Below are 7719 nucleotides of genomic sequence, written 5' to 3'. Positions count from 1 at the left end.
TGGAGCGTAGGGCAGGGTTTGGGAAGTGGAGGAGGTCCCGTCGCCCCAGAGGCAGGAGACAAAAGGTGTTTCAGGCTTCTGGAAGGTGGGAGAGGTACAATACAAAGTAACCAATTATCTAAATTCAAATGCAAATAGATATGACGATACGACACATTTTTGCCTAGGTTGAATTTTGTAACAATTGCAGTATCGTCATTTTATAACACACACAAACACAACACACATGTTGTATGTAAGCCTTATTACACCGATTAGGTGGACCAGGATCGTTTTGTTCATGCAACAGCCGGAATTGCCAAATTGTACATCCAAAGCGTGGTTCTTCACGATTCAAACTCCACTCCACACTAAATCACAGCTCATGTCCCGAAGTCGCGAAGGGCTTAGCGGATCTCAGCGGCGAATAAGTAGCTCCTCAACTGGAAAAAAACATTGGCTTAAAGTTGTAAAGACCTAATGAAGCATTAGCTCACATTGCCTCTACGGCATTGCACTCCCCTGGAGCTGATCTCTCCCGGATAGAGGAGGAGGAGGAGGTGGAGGAGGGGGAGGTGGTGGAGGAGGGAGAGGTGGTGAAGGAGGAGGGCAAGGCGGTGGAGGAGGAGGGGGAGGGGGTGGTGTTGGAGGAGAAAAGGGGGTTGGTGGAGGAGGAGGTGGAGGAGGAGGGGTAGGGGGAAGGAGAGCTGGTGGTGGGGGGGTGGTGGTGGAGGCATAGGTGGGGGGTGGGGTGATGTTGGCGGAGGGGGAGGTGATGGAGGAGGAGGGAAGGTTGGTGGTGGTGGTGGACCTAAGATGGCAGTGCAGGGTCAGACTGATGGAGCTGAGGATCTAATCCCTCCTTCTACTCCCCCAGACGTTCCTCAAACTCCATTGACTCTGCTATCTCTCAAGAGCAGCAGTTGTTGGTAAACACCATTGAACCGCCTTAACCATACCCTCCGCCACCTCCACCCCCCACGACAACAGGTTTATTTCTTCCTCCAGCAAAACCCCTTACTACGCCTACCCAGACCTCCTCCTTCCCACCCCCTTAGTTACCCTCTTGACCCCTCCCTCGACGGCTACCAGCCCCCGACCTTCTACCACTCCCCGTCCCACCTCCTTCCCCCCCACCACTCCACTCTCTTCTGTAGTGGCAGGGTAGATGGGCTGGGCAGATAAGCCCGGGTGGAATTCCCGTCTGGCCGTTCTCGGGAGAGAGAGAGGGAGAGCTGGGTGGCGAGGAGGAGAGTGTAAATGAAAATCACTCAGCACTCCACCCAATAAGGAACGCTGTCGGCCGTTCCGCTATTTTTTCGGTTTACTTACTTTATCATATCATCCTCTGGGTAAATTATCATTATATCTTTTTGTAAGTAGCTGGCAAATGCAGAAAATAAAAGTGCAAAGCAGTTAGGCGGACTTAGTCAAGGGCTTAGAACGTAAACTTTTCGAGACCTTTAGATGACCCTGGCTAAAACAGACTTAAAAGGTCTTATTGTACATTCATCAAAGAGCGACTGAGCGGTAAAACAGACTTAAACATGGTTCCAAGAATGCGATCTAATACAAATCCGTATTTCTTTTCTTCTTACGTGAATTGCAGCATATTTGGGTCACATTTACATCATTTTACAGCACAGGATTGTGCAAAAGAAAGTGCTCCCAAATCAATAACGGCTGAGCTATAAGAACGTAGCTACGGTCATCGATTCTTAGCCACGTTTTTCACTTCTCATATGCATGTGTGTGTTTTTATTTATGTACCCACATGTGAGATGTTATGAGTTATGAGTTAAACAGCCCTATCTGGGGTACTTCCTTAGAGACCACTGGCCCGAGTGAGGGGCCGGTCGCCTGGGAAAGAATGCTGGGGGTCTGGGAGAGAGGGCCGTCAGAGGCGGCCGCCCGGGCCATTGTGCCCCAGGAGAAGGTAATTAGGAAGTGAAACTTTGACCAGTTGACAGCAGGCTTTGTTCGGGGGCGAGTGGGCCTAGAGAAATGCTTTTGAAAGCTAGTTCACTTTCTTTTGCCGAGCACAACCCCAACCGCTACCTCTGACACAAAAAAGAAAAGCGTCTGGGATCGGGAGGGCAGGGGGGGGGGGCGGTGATATAAGTTCATGCAGAACAAAAAAAAACATGGTATGAAGTTAATAACGAGTTTCTTCATAAAAACGAGAGAGGAATGAATGGAAAATAATATCAGTATCAGTGACAATCACGTTTAACGCCCAAACCAAACGGACCAATCACATGCCCTGCCCGGTTTTGCACACAAGATTCAGTCTAAAGCAACCCATTTGGAAACTCTGATTTGAGTTGAGTGTAAATGACGGCATTATTAGCACCCTGCTAGCCAAGGGGCCAGCTCGTGTGTCATCATCTCAGCTGTGTACTTTTTTATTTCGTTTTAGAGACTCGTTCCTCCGGAGGAGAAGCCAAGCCATCCGGCATCATCCATGGCCAGGTCAGCCGGTTCTGAGAGCCCGGTGTTGGGCTGGGGCCCGGGGTTCTGTTGACCACCTCGGCTCCTGGGAGTAAGAGTGTGACGAGGAGCTTTGGCAAGGCTCTCTCATAACTCACCACCTCTGAAAGACCTGTAGCTCTCGGGCCCTTCGGCGTGCACACTCAGCGTGCAGGGGGCTCGCCGTCGCTCGGAGAGACTCACTCCAGCCACGTATGTTTTCAATGTCTAATACGGTCATAACACGCTCAGATGGACTTGGCGTACGTAAACGTGAGGTTGAAAAGCACGTTCCGTCTTCAGATTTATAGTTAGAAACGTCTGAAATACCGTGGAAATGTTATGCCTTAGAATTCAGTCGAGAGGAACTTTAATGCGTTCTCTTTTTTTTTCCTGCTTCTTTTATATTTAGTCGTTCTTCAAATTCAACCGTACACAGCGATGACCAAAGACATGCTTGGTGTGTCACTTCAAATAAGACGCGATGCGAAACAGCCGTGCAGCGCAGGGGGGGGGGAAGAAAACTCAAAGAGGCAGAGCTCCAGATAATGTGGAACAATGTTGGGTTTAACCTGAAAAGCCTTTGACCACAACAAACAGAATCCTGCAGCATTGTTTGTGCCCTGTGGCGAGTCTATAAAATGCCAGCGAACGAGAGAGGCATCCAACACGTGCTGCTAGATGTTGTTCTCCTCCTTCTATCTCTACCACCTTGCTAGCGACGCCCATTTACCGTGACCCCTAGCGAACCCGGGTTCAACCATTCCGGTTGGTCTTCATTTCACAACGTCTCCATGCCAGAGGATCAAACATCCATTCCAATTCGCAAGCGACTCAAATCCCCAAACCTGCTTCTATAATAAACACTCTCAAAGGTTTGCATAGTAATTTGTTTGGAGAGCAGAAAAGGTCTTTATATATATATATATATATATATATATATATATATATATATATATATACATATTCCCTGGTGTCTCGTTGCGCTTTATTTATTTTATTTATTGGTTTAGCCCGCTGAGGTCGCCCAGCACAGGTGTCACAAACAGACATGTCCAAGGAAATTAAGTCAACCGATTGGTTCTGACTGAGGAGCTGGAACAAGGAGAGCTCCACATGATTCACGTTTTATGTAGTCAAGAGGAGTTGGAATATGCCAGTATTATGTCACTCTAAATCTTGACTGACGAGATAAATAGCCCGGGTTTATGTTTGTGTGTGTGTGTGTGTTTATAGTTATGTTTGTGTGTCTATGTGTGTGTGTGTGTGTGTGTGTGTGTGTGTGTGTGTGTGTGTGTGTGTGTGTGTGTGTGTGTGTGTGTGTGTGTGTGTGTGTGTGTGTGTGTGTGTGTGTGTTCATGTTTTATGGAGGACAGCAATTTCCCACTTTCAAATTTCCGAGTATGATCTACTACAGAATTAGCACTTTCATGTGCTCCCCTACAAGCAGTCTCTCATGCAGGCCAACACTTACACAATACACACAGAACACCTTAAAACACTACCACATGCACCCAAACATAGCACATACACACACGCACACAGACAAAAACACGAACACACACACACACACACATGCATGCACACACATCTCAATGATATGATGTGCTTGTTGCCAAACTGTGAGTGTAGATGGTATGTCTGTGTGTGTGTGTGTGTGTGTGTGTTAGTGTGTGTGTGTGTGTGTGTGTGTGTGTGTGTGTGTGTGTGTGTGTGTGTGTGTGTGTGTGTGTGTGAGTGTGTGTGAATGCATGGTGTTGCCAGTGTTGCGTGATGAGGTCATCAGTTGAAGTAAACTCCAGATGGCCGCTCAGAGAAACCAAACTAAAACAAGTGCCATCTGCTTAGATTCAAGTTCTGCTCCAAACTCTCTACCACCATCCTAACACCACCTCCCACCTCCAACTCCCAACTCATCCTCCCTCCTCCACCAGCCATGTCCAGTCCCCCACCTACACCTCCAAACTCCCCCCCCGCTCCATCCCACACCTTCTCTGGGCCCCCCTCTCCCCCCACCTCCCCCCAGCCCCACACTCACCTCCACCCTCTCCCTCCATTGGCACAGCCCAAGATGACAGTACACTGCGCATTAATGCCATTAGTGAGATGTTTCAGAAGAGGCAGCCAAGCACAACGAATGAACAGCTACACCACCCACCACACAGCACACGCCATTAAACTACCAGCACCACTGCAACACCCTCCACCAAGCGCAGACAAGGAACAGCTAAACCACCTCCCAGCACATTACACTACCCTCACAGATACACCGCCCACCACAAAGGACACTGCATTACACTACCCTCACAGATACACCGCCCACCACAAAGGACACTGCATTACACTACCCTCACAGATACACCGCCCACCACAAAGGACACTGCATTACACTACCCTCACAGATACACCGCCCACCACAAAGGACACTGCATTACACTACCATCACAGACACACCGCCCACCACAAAGGACAATACATTACACTACCCTCACAGATACACCGCCCACCACAAAGGACACTGCATTACACTACCATCACAGATACACCGCCCACCACAAAGGACACTGCATTACACTACCATCACAGATACACCGACCACCAGAAAGGACACTGCATTACACTACCCTCACAGATACACCGCCCACCACAAAGGACAATGCATTACACTACCATCACAGATACACCGCCCACCACAAAGGACACTGCATTACACTATCATCACAACTACACCGCCCACCACAAAGGACAATGCATTACACTACCATCACAACTACACCGCCCTATACAAAGGACACTGCATTACACTACCATCACAGATACACCGCCCACCACAAAGGACAATGCATTACACTACCATCACAACTACACCGCCCACCACAAAGGACAATGCATTACACTACCATCACAACTACACCGCCCACCACAAAGGACAATGCATTACACTCCCAGCACAACTCCACTTCCCACCACAAAACGCAATGCATCAAACTACCATCTGAATTACACCACCCACAACCAAGCACAATGTATTACAGGACCAGCTACACCAACCACCAACAAGCACAATGCATTACAGGACCAGCTACACCACCCACCATCAGCGCTATGCATTTGAGGACCGGCTACACCACCCACCATCAGCGCTATGCATTAGAGGACCGGCTATACTACCCACCATCAGCGCTATGCATTAGAGGACCTGCTACACCACCGGCTGCGACCAGCTATTGTGCAACATAATTATTGCGGAAAAAACGTTTGCCGTGATCTTAAGAGCAAAATAATGCGATTGCAGAGAAAACAAACAAACTCACACCACGCCATATTCTTCGACTCTTCTTGCAACTCGAATCCCCGCAAATGAAGGCAACACAACCTCTGTGCGTGAAGTTCAAGGCTGCCGGGATTTGTTCCGCCATCGGATTTCAGATTTACCCGTCTCCTTGGATACCCCAAAATAAAAATCCTAAAACATTAACAAAAAACGAATGAATCCATGTCCTGGCAGATTGTGCGTATCGACGGCATTACCGTCCAGACATACCGTAGCATGACACATCAACCCGTAGTCTGAGTGAGTTATCCGTCTCGTTGTGTAAGAGCATGACATGAGTGAGAGGTGGTGCTAATGCTATTTTGGGCTGGACAGAAGTTTAAGCGTGTGAGGGATTTAGGGAACCGTCCCGTGTAGAGTCAACTAGAGAACGATGGGGACAAAAAAGGCATAGAGAAACAGGGTTACACACAACGAAAGTAAAACGTCTCCCTGGACCGGCGTCGGTCGAGGGGGGGGGGGGGGGGGGGTGGGGGGGTGAGGGCACTTTAAATGTTTAAATGGAGGTTCTCTCTCTCTCACTTTAAAAACACTGGACTTTACACATCAGTTCAGGGCCTCGTGTCCCAGAAGAAAAACAGAGCCGGCGCTGGGGGTTGTAATTAGGCCCCACAGCTGGCAGTTCCCATTACAGCATCGGGGCGATGCAGGCAGACCCGCCGCACCGTGGGCTCTCCTCCCTCACCGAGCCACCACCTGTACATTGTAAAGGGTACGCACGGCCTACACACACACACACACACACACACACACACACACACATACACACACACACACACACAAGCTGGCTGATGGTAATAAGTGGCCCGCGGTGAGTGTTTGTTGTAGCACGTTGGTGTAACACGTCGTATGCGTGTGCCTTCCCTGCGTGCCATGCCCCCCCGTCCCAGCGGCCCCCCCCAGCGGTCCCAGCTCCACCGTGCTGAAGCGGACGGGCCCGCCACGCTGCTCGCCCCCCCCCCTCGGCTCCAGGTGGAGGAGAAATATCCACATGTGGTTCTGCTGCCAATAAAGTTCACACCCGTCATTTTTCAGACATGTGTGTGTATATATTTAGAGATTCGAGAGGAGACTGTGGCCAAATGGCCAACAGCCGAGTCGTATGACAATGAACACGATTTGGGGAAAGGGGGGGGGGGGCTTCAAAAGGTAGTTTTGGGAGCATGGTCTCCCCTCACACTCACTCCCTGTCGCTCCACACCCTCTCTCTCCTCACAGCAAGCATGTTAATGTTGTGTCGCCATGCCCAGACCACAACAAAACACGCCTGCCCACCCCCCCCCCCCCGACAGCTGATCTCGACCTGGCCAGGATCAGCTGTCCTGACCACAGAGCTGCATGCTCTGAACACTATCCAGAATAACACACACAAACAACACATACATGCACGCACACACACACGCACAAACACACACACACACACACACACACACACATACACACACACACACACACACACACCCACGTGTTCAAACGTAACCCGAGGACAATGACCAAAATGTATCGATCGCTCTGAAAGCAATATTGTATGCATATATACTGTTTTCCATAAGGATTTCAGTTTACAAGCTCCACATCGCAGGTGCTGTGGAGCAAAGTTAGGGATGGGTGGGGGCTGACTGGGGTCTGGGGAGGGGGGGGGATGACGAACCATACTCTGGACCACAGTGCTTATTGTTTCAAGTGGTTCTGTCAGACCTAAAAATGATTGTTCTGTTTGTTTGTCTGCCCCCTACCTGCCTTGTGATGTTTATGTTGGAGTTTCTGTCAAAACATGGGAAAAAAGATGAATGTGGCTAATTAAAAGAACATTTATTTTGGTGGTGGCTGTAATAGATACCCTTCTTCAGAGGCTAGGGGCAATGCATCTCTTTAACCAATCACAACCGCTGACTGGATTGAATTTGACTCTTTAGCAAAAGTGTCTAATGATTTGA

This window comes from Pollachius pollachius, assembly GCF_949987615.1.
Source record: "Pollachius pollachius genome assembly, chromosome: 1".
Lineage (NCBI taxonomy): Eukaryota > Metazoa > Chordata > Actinopteri > Gadiformes > Gadidae > Pollachius > Pollachius pollachius.
Note: the sequence above shows the minus strand (reverse complement) of the source record.